Source organism: Bos grunniens, chromosome 2 (genome assembly GCF_055505025.1).
Source record: "Bos grunniens cultivar Pamir isolate PY7600 chromosome 2, Bosgru_T2T1.0, whole genome shotgun sequence".
NCBI classification, from domain to species: domain Eukaryota; kingdom Metazoa; phylum Chordata; class Mammalia; order Artiodactyla; family Bovidae; genus Bos; species Bos grunniens.
In genome coordinates, this window is record NC_141166.1 from 35,008,673 (window position 1) to 35,022,652 (window position 13,980).

At 41.0% G+C, this 13,980-nt stretch overlaps 1 protein-coding gene and 1 non-coding gene across 5 annotated transcripts in view; one reads left to right on the top strand and one right to left on the bottom strand.

Moving 5' to 3' along the window:
* SPAG16 (sperm associated antigen 16) overlaps positions 1–13,980 on the bottom strand; it is a 1,071,375-nt gene that overhangs the window by 608,849 nt on the left and 448,546 nt on the right. The gene's annotated exons all lie outside the window — the stretch shown is intronic.
* LOC147377904 (small nucleolar RNA SNORA11) lies at positions 9,727–9,852 on the top strand. The gene has a single exon (XR_015153684.1). It is a non-coding gene; the product is annotated as a small nucleolar RNA SNORA11 (small nucleolar RNA).

Below are 13,980 nucleotides of genomic sequence, written 5' to 3' on the forward strand. Positions count from 1 at the left end.
TCTCAGGGTAAATAACTCACTTTGATCTGTCCCCCATTTACAGCCGACCTTTGCTTATGAAAGTATTCCCTAGTGACTCAGATGATAAAAAATCCCTGGGTCAGGAAGATCCCCTGGATAAGGAAATGGCTACTCACTCCAGTATTCTTGCCTGGAGAAATCCATGGACAGAGGAGCCTGGTGGGCTGCAGTCTGTGCAGTCACCAAGAGTCAGACATGACTGAACAACTAATGCACTTTTCACTTAGTTTTGCCTATGAAAAGGGGACAGGTGGGTTGCCTACCATTCCTCCAGCAGCAGATGGCTTTTGCTGCAATGAGATTTCAGTGTGGAAAGCAGATGGAGATTTTTGTCTATGCACTGTTGAAGAGAGCTCTCTCAGATGTCCTGCCCAGCCCAAATCTTTCTGGTGAGCACAGGATAGAAATCTATGGAAAAGATTGGTTGCTTCACCTTGGATGTGGGACTCCTAGGGATTCTAGTCTGCTATACTAGCCAACATTTGACCTTTAAGAACTCATTGAAGTTTTCATTCCTTACTTCTTCCCTACTTGTGCAGTTTTCATATTTTCGTTCCTTGCTCTGCTAAAGGTGATATCATTTGTGTGTCTTGATTCTCTTTGAAGGTGCTGTCACCTTTTGGAATTTAGTTCATCTGATTTCCTGTAACATTTGTTCTCTCGTGGGCATACAAAATGCTATGATTTTGTAGTTTATCTGGCTTGTTCTTACTGTTAGTAACTTTGTCATGGGTTTTCTCTTTTTAAGGTAAAGCAGAACTTCTCAAAAAATGTTTAAATCATGAAAGAGAGTCAATTTTATAACCTCTTACAGTTTTTAATTTTTTTTGCTTATCAAATGAGAAACTGTAGATTGATAGTTCCTCAATCTTTTAAAATCCTATTTTCTTTTTATAAACATATACAACTCATAAACTTTTATATTATGTTATTTCAAATTTTTAAAATGTTAATAACATAAGAAACAGTGTGTCAAAACAAGGAGACAAAACAGGTTTTGTTTTTTAATACTCATCCCAGTTTCCTAAAGGTGAGATAGCTTTTCCCTTGTTACATGAATTAAAGGGCAAGACAATAATAACTGCTATATTAATTAATTAATCAATCAATCAAATTTCTCTATTAGGTTAAGCAGCATTAAAATATTTGGATACCAAATATTACAGATGTTAGGAGAGATAAAACTTTTAGTATATTCTGAGATAAAAAATGTGGTTCTTTTTTCCCCAGAACCAATTCTCTATACTCCTCTGCACCTTCTTTCCCAAAACAAGCACACTCCCGCCCCTAGGTAATTACTGAACAATAGCTGAAAGAATTACATTTCTCTCAAATTCAATTCTAATTACTTTTTAAAATATGTTCTGGTTGTAACAATGTACTAGGTTTCCTGTTCTTTGTCCATTACCAGAGCTGAGTCTCTTAGCCCCCAGCTGCAGACTTGGTTCTGCTATCGGGTCAGAGACAAATATCTGGCTTCATTTGCACAGGCAATTCAGTACACATGGCTCTTACAACTTCACTCTACTCCTAAGTCCCAGTTCTAGAAAATGGGTATTTCTCAAGTGATGGTACACTTGTTCCTCCTGTCTCTTGGCCTCTCTCTTCTTTGTGACTCACTTACTGAGTGCAGGCGGCTGCAAACGGCGCGCTAAGCACGGCCTAGAGGAGCTACCCCGCGTCCGAAGTGAGGGGCAGCGGCCGGGAGGAGCTACCCCACGCCCCAAGCCCGAGGCCAGGGTCTGCGGCCAGGAGGACCAACCCCACATCCAAGGAGCCGTGGCTGCGCGGGCGCAGGAGGGCCTAGAGGAGCTATCCCACGTTGAAGGTCAGGAAGGGCAGCAGTAAGGTGATACCCCTCGTCCAAGGTAAGGAGCAGCGGCTTCGCTTTGCTGGAGCAGCCGCGAAGAGATACCCCACGCCCAAAGTAAGAGAAACCCAAGTAAAACGGTTGGTGTTGCAAGAGGGCATCAGAGGGCAGACACACTGAAACCATACTCACAGAAAACTAGTCAATCTAATCACACTAGGACCACAGCCTTGTCTAACTCAATGAAACTAAGCCTTGCCTGTGGGGCAACCCAAGACGGGCGGGTCATGTGGAGAGATCTGACAGAATGTGGTCCACTGGAGAAGGGAATGGCAAACCACTTAAGCATTCTTGCCTTGAGAAGCCCATGAACAGTATGAAAAGGCAAAATGATAGGATACTGAAAGAGGAACTCCCCAGGTCAGTAGGTGCCCAATATGCTACTGGAAATCAGTGGAGAAATAACACCGGAAAGAATGAAGGGATGGAGTCAAAGCAAAAAGAATACCAGCTGTGGGTAGGACTCGTGACAGAAGCAAGGTCCGATGCTGTGAAGAGCAATATTGCATAGGAACCTGGAATGTCAGGTCCATGAATTAAGGCAAACTGGAAGTGGTCAAACAAGAGATGGCAAGAGTAAATGTGGACATTCTAGGAATCAGCGAAATAAAATGTACTGGAATGGGTGAATTTAACTCAGATGACCGTTATATCTACTACTGCAGGCAGGAATCCCTCAGAAGAAATGGAGTAGCCATCGTGGTCAACAAAAGAATCCGAAATGTAGTATTTGGTTGCAGTCTCGAAAATGACAGAATGATCTCTGTTCGTTTCCAAGGCAAACCATTCAATATCACAGTATTCCAAGTCTATGCCCCAACTAGTAATGCTGAAGAAGCTGAAGTTGAAGGGTTCTAGGAAGATCTACAAGATCTTTTTGAACTAACACCCAAAAAAGATGTCCTTTTCATTATAGGGGACTGGAATGCAAAAGTAGGAAATCAAGAAACACCTGGAGTAACAGGCAAATTTGGCCTTGGAATACGGAATGAAGCAGGGCAAAGACTAACAGAGTTTTGTCAAGAAAATGCACTGGTCATAACAAACACCCTCTTCCAACAACACAAGAGAAGACTCTATACATGGACATCACCAGATGGTCAACACCGAAATCAGACTGATTCTATTCTTTGCAGCCAAAGATGGAGAAGCTCTATACAGTCAGCAAAAACAAGACCAGGAGCTGACTGTGGCTCAGACCATGAACTCCTTATTGCCAAATTCAGACTTAAATTGAAGAAAGTAGGGAAAACCACTAGACCATTCAGGTATGACCTAAATCAAATCCCTTATGATTATACAGTGGAAGTGACAAATAGATTTAAGGGCCTAGATCTGATAGACAGAGTGCCTGAGGAACTATGAAATGAGGTTCATGACATTGTACAGGAGACAGGGATCGAGACCATCCCCATGGAAAAGAAATGCAAAAAAGCAAAATGGCTGTCTGGGGAGGCCTTACAAATAGCTGTGAAAATAAGAGAAGCAAAAAGCAAAGGAGAAAAGGAAAGATATAGGCATCTGAATGCAGAGTTCCAAAGAATAGCAATAAGAGATAAGAAAGCCTTCTTCAGTGATCAATGCAAAGAAATAGAGGAAAACAACAGACTGGGGAGATCTAGAGATCTCTTCAAGAAAATTAGAGATACCAAGGGAACATTTCATGCTAAGATGGGCTCGATAAAGGATAGAAATGGTATGGAACTAACAGAAGCAGAAGATATTAAGAAGAGGTGGTAAGAATACACAGAAGAACTGTACAAAAAAGATCTTCACGACCAAGATAATCACGATGGTGTGATCACTGACCTAGAGCCAGACATCCTGGAGTGTGAAGTCAAGTGGGCCTTAGAAAGCATCACTACAAACAAAGCTAGTGGAGGTGATGGAAGTTCAGTTGAGCTATTCCAAATCCTGAAAGATGATGCTGTGAAAGTGCTGCACTCAATATGTCAGCAAATTTGGAAAACTCAGCAGTGGCCACAGGACTGGAAAAGGTCAGTTTTCATTCCAATCCCTAAGAAAGGCAATGCCAAAGAATGCTCAAACTACCGCATAATTGCACTCATCTCACACGCTAGTAAAGTAATGCTCAAAATTCTCCAAGCCAGGCTTCAGCAATATGTGAACCATGAACTTCCTGATGTTCAAGCTGGTTTTAGAAAAGGCAGAGGAACCAGAGATCAAATTGCCAACATCTGCTGGATCATGGAAAAAGCAAGAGAGTTCCAGAAAAACATCTATTTCTGCTTTATTGACTATCCCAAAGCCTTTGACTGTGTGGCTCACAATAAATTGTGGAAAATTCTGAAAGAGATGGGAATACCAGACCACCTGATCTGCCTCTTGAGAAATCTGTATGCAAGTCAGGAAACAACAGTTAGAACTGGACATGGAACAACAGACTGGTTCCAAATAGGAAAAGGAGTACGTCAAGGCTGTATATTGTCACCCTGTTTATTTAACTTATATGCAGAGTACATCATGAGAAACGCTGGAGTGTAAGAAACACAAGCTGGAATCAAGATTGCCAGGAGAAATATCAGTAACCTCAGATATGCAGATGACACCACCCTTATGGCAGAAAGTGAAGAGGAACTAAAAAGCCTCTTGATGAAAGTGAAAGTGGAGAGTGAAAAAGTTGGCTTAAAGCTCAACATTCAGAAAACGAAGATCATGGCATCCGGTCCCATCACTTCATGGGAAATAGATGGGGAAACAGTGGAAACAATGTCAGACTTTTTTTTTTGGGGGGGGGGGTCCAAAATCACTGCAGATGGTGACTGCAGCCATGAAATTAAAAGACGCTTACTCCTTGGAAGTAAAGTTATGACCAACCTAGATAGCATATTCAAAAGCAGAGACATTGCTTTGCCCACAAAGGTCCATCTAGTCAAGGCTATGGTTTTTCCTATGGTCATGTATGGATGTGAGAGTTGGACTCTGAAGAAAGCTGAGTGCTGAAGAATTGATGCTTTTGAACTGTGGTGTTGGAGAAGACTCTTGAGAGTCCCTTGGACTGCAAGGAGATCCAACCAGTCCATTCTGAAGGAGATCAGCCCTAGGATTTCTTTGGAAGGAATGATGCTAAAGCTGAAACTCCAGTACTTTGGCCACCTCATGCAAAGAGTTGACTCATTGGAAAAGACTCTGATGCTGGGAGAGATTGGGGGCAGGAGGAGAAGGGGACAACAGAGGATGAGATGGCTGGATTGCATCACTGACTCGATGGACGTGAGTCTGGGTGAACTCCGGGAGTTGGTAACGGACAGGGAGGCCTGGCATGCTGCGATTCATGGGGTCACAAAGAGTTGGACACGACTGAGTGACTTAACTGAACTGAACTTAAGCAAGTAAAGGACCCCAGTTCTTCTCATTATGTGACTCTGAACCTCCACCATTTTGGTCCCTATCTCAGCTTCGCTGTGCTGTTGATTCCTGTTATTATACCCACTCCTTAGCTTTTGTTGAATTGCCCCTAACCCTGAAATCATGATTACGTATTTTCTCTTTCTATATTCTTTCAACTTGCCTGAACCTCTTTGAGGAACCTGCAGCAGTCAACCTATACTGTCCAGCCACCTCCATACAGTTTCAAGGATGCTGCTGCTGCTGTTGCTGCTGCTGCTAAGTCGCTTCAGTCATGTCCGACTCTGTGCGACCCCATAGGTGGCAGCCCACCAGGCTCCCCTGTCCCTGGGATTCTCAAGGCAAGAACACTGGAGTGGGTTGCCATTTCCTCCTCCAATGCACGAAAGTGAAAAGTGAAAGTGAAGTTGCTCAGCAGTGTCCGACTCCTAGAGACCCCATGGACTGTAGCCCACCAGGCTCCTCCTTCCATCGGATTTTCCAGGCAATATTACTGGAGTGGGGTGTCATTGGATGGGCCCATCCCTATTCCCTAGGGAGGTCAAGTAGGGATGTAATTGACTTTTCCCAGTGACCTACCATGCTAAAGCCATTCATTAGCAATTTTACTGATAGTTACAGCTCATTTTATGTTAGGATTATAGGCATCATAAACTCAATGGGCATGAGTTTGAGCAAACTCCAGGAGATAGGGAAGGACAGGAAAATCTAGAGTGCTGCAGTCCATGGGGTCACAAAGAGTCAGACACAACTCAGTGACTAAACAACAGAAACAAAAAATAAATATTTTATCTATCTATCTATTATCAGTATAAAATCATCTCAGGCTCAATCACCTGCTTGACTAAACGCCATAACTTGGGAGACTGCATTTCCTTCTCAGGAGTCAGGGGGTACATTTGCCCTTTGTTCTTTTTCTAGCTGAACTTATACTTTTCATCTCATCTCCTTTCTTTTCAGGAGTGAAGTGTGCTGGGGTATAGAAGAAAAGATGGGAAGGAATGGAGAAGAGAAAGCAAAGAGGAAAAGTCCCAGCTTGTCATCAAATAAGAGCATTGGTCCTCCTCACTGCACTGACAGCCTACCACTCTTGTGCTGTCATGACCATATTACATGCAGAAGCACACTTGCATACACAGGCACGGGGTATTCAAGAGGTTTACAAGGATGTAAACTGGAAGGAAATAGAAAGGAAAGCAAACCCTCATCGTGCCCTGGCTTGTCTTCACAGCTAACAGTACCATATGTTTATTATGGAGCCTAATTGCTGGCTTTTTAGAAAACATGTACCTTAATTATAGTCATTAGTAAATAAAAAAGATTTTGTATTCCCAAGAAGTACATTGAGTGACAAGCCCTAACGTTTACACTATTAATACAGGAAAGAAGTCTTTTCTTAAAAATAAGCAGAAAAGTGTAAAAATTAAATAATAACACATTTGAATTCTTCTTAAAAGTATATGCATTAACTATTGCTTCCTTTTCATAGCTAATAAAAGTAAGAAAACAAGATTTCCAGAGTGGCCTAAGTTTATCACTAATTCTCTCTTGTTCTCCACATTGTACACAAGCCTGGACCAAAAGGAGGGCCAAACGCTACCCCACAGTCCTCACAGTAGTCCTTACTCATCATTGGGCTCAGTCACTAAGTCATGTTCAACTCCTTGAGACCCCACAGACTGTAGCCCTACAGGCTCCTCTGTCCATGGGATTTCCCAGCAAGAATACTGGAGTGGGTTTCCACTTCCTCCTCCAAGGGATCTTCCTGACCTAGGATCAAACAGTCTCCCACCTCTCCTGGTTGGCCTGCGAATTCTTTACCACTGAGCCACCTAGGAAACCTACAGGACCCTGCTCACTGTTCCAGAATAGAAATGTACTTCTGAATAATAAGACACTGAGAACAAGTTTGAAGTATCAGCACCTTCACATTCCTACTAACAGTGGACCAGATATTATCTGAGACTCTCAACCAGTTCCGCAATCAAAACATCTGAAGCCGATATCCGAATACCTGAAGCTGAAACCAAGCACGACCCTGTGGGGCTCCTGGACACAACAGCCTTTCTGTATCTCCCATTTCTTTGACTACAGGAAATAGGCTTCTTTCATTAAAGGAAATAGGCTTCTTTAAGCCTCCAAGATCTTCCTTGAGTACCAAGAAGCAGGTTCAAACAGTTGCTAATTAGGGAAGGGAGGGGATACTGAAAGGCAAGGGAGGAACAGTCAAAAGAAACAAAAATGCAGCCTCCGGGCATGTTCTGGCTCCCCCTAAGTTAGGTTCAGTTCATTCGCTCAGTTGTGTCAGACTCTGCAAACTCATGGACCGCAGCACGCCAGGCTTCCCTGTCCATCATCAATTCCCAGAGCCTACTCAAAATTATGTCCATAGAGTTGGTGATGCCATCCAACCGTATCATCCTCTGTCATCCCCTTCTCCTCCTGCCTTCAATCTTTCCCAGCATCAGGGTCTTTTCAAATGAGTCCGTTCTTCGCATCAGGTGGCCACATTATTGGAGTTTCAACATCAGTCCTTCCAATGAATATTCAGGACTGATTTCCTTTAGGATTTCCTTAAGGATTGATGCTAGAGTCTTCTCCAGCACCACAGTTCAAAAGCATCAATTCTTCGGTACTCTGCTTTCTTTATGGTCCAACTTCCACATCCATACATGACTACTGGAAAAACCATAGCTTTAAGTAGACAGACTTTTGTCAGTAAAGTAATGTCTCTGCTTTTTAATATGCTGTCTAGGTTTGTCAGTATCTTTGAGCTGTTTTCCAGATACTGAAATCCCTACCAGGTGGGAGAAGTTAACTACCTGCCCACAACCACACAGATCCCAGACCCGTTGGAAGCAGAAGGTTGACGATGCTGACTCCCACTTACTTCACCACCAGCCAATCAGAAGAATGCTCATGAGTTGATCATGCCCTCTTTGAACTATTACTGTGAAATTCCTCACCATCCTCTCCAGTTTTGAGGGATTTAGTCCATTGTGTCCCCCTCTGCCTGACAAAGCAATAAAGCTGTTCTTTTCTACTTCACCCAAAATGCTGAGATTCACATGCTGGATTTGGCTTCAAAGCCAAGTAATATTAGTTATGCCACCATCCCAGCAACCCTCCACCACCAAACTAAAGGCAAATATTTTCCCAAACCCTCATGCTCTGATATTCTTTGTTCCTTAATCTTCCTGCTATGCTGACTTCCTTTTCTCAAGCCCTTCTGATGTGTTCTCTGTATCTTCAAACTCTCTCATCAAATGGCTAACCTGAGATTTTCCTTCTTTGAAGAGGTGACATGTCCCCACATCTGTGTCATTTGGATACAGTTAGGAGATAAATATATTCTCTGGAAGACTTTTATCTTTTATATTATCTTGTCTTTTCTGAAGGCTCATGTTTGATAGGGTCTACATGGAGGCTTATTGTTAAAATGGCTCATTATGTTGACCTCACAAAGAATAAAGTCACAGTGACGCTTGAAACTGACCAAATTTCCCAAGTAACATTCTGTTTTCCCACTGCCATCTACCTTCTCAAGGCTACGAGACCACCGGATTCCAGACCTCTGGCTACATGACTGCAGGATTCAGCTACAGGCTAAAAATTAACCATCCCTTCAGAGAATTTTTCATTGGAGGGGTATAAGAAAGACCCTGTCAGAAAGGCAGATGCTGGTTCTTCTTAAGGGCCAATCACCCTATCATCTTCCTCTAATAAATTTCCCTTTTCTTTCCTGACTGTGCCCCTCACTCTCTTTTTCTCCACACCTGCCTTACAATGTCATAATGTCTTATGGACTTCCAACTAAATTCTCAAAATTTTTTAATTTGCCAAAATTTGGATATCTCACATTCTTCTCATCAGAATTTCCATTGCTGCATTCCTGTTTTCAGCTGGGCAAAATATTTCACACCAAGACATGTCATAGGCCACTAACTAGCCTTGCAGGGAGAATGACTCTTGGCAGTTTCCCACTCCAAGCCAGATTAAACAATAAGTGTAAAATATGCATTAGAGATATATGCAAGTACATAGGTATTTTCATATAAAAAACAACCAGTATAAACTAAGAATCCCTACGTTAAAAAATTTATGAATTAAGACATGTGTGAATTAACATGCACTGGGGTGACTGCAGTGATAAAGAACCCGTCCACCTAATGCAGGAGACTCAAGAGACAAAGGTTCAATCCCTGGGTTGGGAAGATCCCCTGGAGTAGGAAATGGCAACCCACTCCAGTGTTCTTGCCTGGAAAATCCCACAGAGGAGCCTGGTGGGCTACAGTCCATGGGGTCACAAAGAGTTAGACATGACTGAGCATGCATGCACTAGCTCAAGTTTACATTTGAGCCCTGAATAGTCTAATTGGTAAATTAAATCATACCTCAGTTGTATAGCTCCTTCTGCTCTATACAGAAATAAAATTTCAAAATCCTTTATTAATATCTTAGTCCTGTGGGTATGCTCACAGAAGGGGACCTGAAGAAATGGCTCATGTGCTTACAACACAGCTGACAGGAATGTGGGTTCATTGTGACAAGGGACACAAAATGTATGACCTTCCTATGAATAACTAGGGGGTGACCCCTGTACCTCTGCGTGGCTGCTGGGCAGGACCAGTGGGACAGGACTCGATACTGGAAGAAAAGCTACAGTATTCAGTGGGGAAGCTTGCCACCTAGAGTGTGTTTGGTTCTGGTGGGCCATAAATGGTCCTATAAGGGCTTTGAACCTCTCTTTTCAAGGAGAGAGAAAAAAATTAAAAATAGGTTCCAACTATATGCCATTCTGGAAAAGGCAAAACTATGGAGACAGTAAAAAGATCAATAGTAGCCAGAGGTTCATGGGGAGAGGAATACAGAGTACAGAATTTTTTATGAGCAGTGAAAACATTTTGAATGATATTATAATGATGGATACATGTCATTATATCCATCTCGATGCGGGGATGGAACTCAGGTCTCCTGCATTGCAGGCAGATTCTTTGTCATCAGAGCCTTAAGGGAAGGCTATATGTCATTATACTTCTGTCCAAATGCATGGAATGTAAACACTATTCACTTCATTAAAGTGGACCCTGAGATGAACTGAGCACCTTGGTGATTATAATGTGTTCAATGGAGTTCATTTTTGTTTTTTTTAAAAAGGTACCACTCTGCTGATAATGGCTATACATGTAACGGGAGGGGGTACATGGGGGAATTGCTGTACTTTCTATTAGATGTGTTGTATGCCTAAGACTGCTTTAAAAAAAAAATGTTTCAAAAAAATTAACACTCAAGGATTGTTTTTGGTGAAACTTTTGTTTCATTTTTATATATGTTTCAGTTCAGTTCAGTTGCTCAGTTATGTCCGACTCTTTGTGACCCCATGAATCGCAGCATGCCAGGCCTCCCTGTCCATCGCCAACTCCCAGAGTTTATCCACACTCACGTCCATTGAGTCAGTGATGCCATCCAGCCATCTCATCCTCTGTTGTCCCCTTCTCCTCCTGCCCTCAATCCCTCCCAGCATCAGGGTGTTTTCCAATGAGTCAGCTCTTCGCATGAGGTGGCTGAAGTATTGGAGTTTCAGCTTCAGCATCAATCCTTCCAGTGAACACGCAGGACTGATCTCCCTCAGAATGGACTTGTTGGATCTCCTTGCAGTTCAAGGGACTCTCAAGAGTCTTCTTCAACACCACAGTTCAAAAGCATCAATTCTTCGGTGCTCAGCTTTCTTGACAGTCCAACTCTCACATCCATACATGACCACTGGAAAAACCATAGCCTTGACTAGACGGACCTTTGTGGGCAAAGTAATGTCTCTGCTTTTGAATATGCTATCTAGGTTGGTCATAACTTTCCTTCCAAGGAGTAAGCGTCTTTTAATTTCATGGCTGCAATCACCCTCTGCAGTGATTTTGGAGCCCAATATGGCTTCCCTGGTGGCTCAGTGGGAAGGAATCTGCCTGCCAAGCAGGAGTCACGGTTTCCATCCCTGGGTTGGGAAGATACCCAGGAGAAGGAAGCAGCAACTCACTATAGTATTCTTGTCTGGGAAATCCCATGGACAGGGGAGCCTGGCAAGCTATATTCTTTGGGGTTGCAAAAGAGTTGGACATGACTTATTGACTAAACAACAACAATGCATTATGCACGTGTGTTTGTTGAACTGTGATGCAAAATAAAATTTTTAGATCAAAAAAGTTTACAGGTCACTGTAAATTTATACTGGCTAATAAAATCACAAATTTATCTCATAAAAATATCCTACATCTGAAGGAGAGTTGTGATACTTCACAACTGTACACTCTAGTGTACAGTCATCTTTTGTTTTAACTTGTGATAAAAATGTAGGTTGTGGTTTTTATTGTAGCATATTTTTTTTACATTTTTACCACAAAGTAGAAGGCTATGCAGTAAAACTAATCTAGCCTCTACATAAAGTCAGTGACATCCAAAGGGGAAATGTATCAATACTAGAATAAAAGACAATCATTTCAAGGAGGAAATTGATATGAGCCTGGAGGTCAATGGAGATAAATGGGCTAGGGTGGGAGTGAATAGGCTAGTCTGGGAGACTTCACCACAGAGGTAACCTTTAGAGACAAAAGAATGAATGACACCACATAAAGAAATGTTGAGAGAGAAAACAAATTGTTCTATGTCTCTGACATCTGCAGGTAGTGTAAAGGACCAGAAGCCCGTCCCACCAAAGAGACTAAAATAAAAGGGAATGTAAAAAGGGATATGGAGCAGTGTGGTATTATGCAAGGCAAGGAAACAGCATGTTTTCAGAAGGAAAGCACAGTCAGTTTCGTCACTTGCTACTGTGAGTTTAAAATCAAAACAATCTGTTGGGTGGCAAAGAAACTGTCCTTATAAATGACTCTAACCAGATAAACTTACTAGATATGAATATTTCCTTTATCATGGGTAGGATGATAAGTCAGATATGGAGGGCTGAAGAGTTAATAGGACACGAGGAAGCAGGATTTTTCAGAAAATGTGAATGGATATGAAAAATATAAATTGATATTGAAAACAAGTTAATGCCTCCTGATCCTTAAAAACATCTCTTGATAAGTCACAGCATTTGCTATTTATTGAAGAAGTCATGTATCCTTTTGTAAGAGGATCTAGATAAATTAATTTTAATATCTTTTTATCTTATTAAGGTTTGTCAGGTAATTTTATATTAATATACATGCACTTGTTTGAATCTTATTTGGAACACTTCTAAATTTTCCTTTAAATCATCTATTAATATCTTAATAACTATATTATACATTTCTTCCTTTACATTGTACATAATGCTTAAAAATTTACCCCTATTTGTAAGTCAACTGGCTTTAAAATTTACCCCTATTTATAGGTCCACTGACTGCCTTTATATCGACACAGCAATTTATAAAGAAATAATTAAAATTTTACACAATGCATTAAAACATGTCCATGGAAATTCATTGTGAAACTTTTTTTTTTTTTTTTTTAAATAAAGGTGGCTGCTATTCTAAGGGAATACTTAAAAAATTACAATGAATTTAATTCTAAAGTCTCACTTGGCTAATATTTTCCATCTTACCATTACCAAACTTGTCACAAGAGCTATTAAAAACATTCAGATTGTCTGTTTTGATTTAATTCAATAACCTAAAAAATATGAAAGCACTTTAACTGTAAACTCCTAGCTAATAATGCCTACTTCTGCCATCTGGTGGCAGAAGCAAAAGGTATATTCATTACTGGTCACAAGGCTGTAAAACAGGCCTCAGTGAACAATCACAAATTAACATCTCAGATTGCAGGTATCATTCTTCACTTGAAAAACTTCAACATTTATAGTTTTTTGTTTTTTAACAGGACAATGCTCTCTGTAGTTTTTTGAAACATTACTAGCTTCATGCTGAGCAGATTAGCAATGCCTTATTCTAATCGATTGCTTTCACTTTTCACTTTCATGCACTGGAGAAGGAGATGGCAACCCACTCCAGTACTCTTGCCTGGAGAGTCCCAGGGACGGGGGAGCCTGGTGGGCTGCCGTCTATGGGGTTGCACAGAGTCGGACACGACTGAAGTGACTTAGCAGCAGCAGCAGCAGCAGCATTCTAACAACGGAAGCATCAATTTTAAAGCAACGATCAAGTTAGACATTAAAACTGGATAATAAAACTCCATTTATTGTACATATACAGCAATTTATAGCATGTCTAATTTTTTAAATTAATGATCAATATTTCTCAATAAAGCTTTTCAAGGAATTGATCTTTTTTATATAACTTGGTATGTCTGATCTGCCACAGTACATAGAACTCAGCTTTTAAAAATCATTTTACATGAAGACATATTTTTTAAAGAGTAATTTGAAATATGAGAAAATTTATTTGCCTTATAGACATTTTAGTATATTTTTATACTTGTTTTTTTTTTCATTTTAAACAATTTATTTTTTTCATTTTATTTTATTTTTCATTTTATTTTATTTTTAAACTTTGCATAATTGTATTAGTTTTGCCAAATATCAAAACGAATCCACCACAGGTGTACATGTGTTCCCCATCCTGAACCCTCCTCCCTCCTCCCTCCTCCCTCCCCATACCATCCCTCTGGGTCGTCCCAGTGCTCTAGCCCCATGCATCCAGTATCGTGCATCAAACCTGGACTGGCATCTCGTTTCATACATGATATTTTACATGTTTTTTCATTTAAAAAATTAAAATTTTATTTTA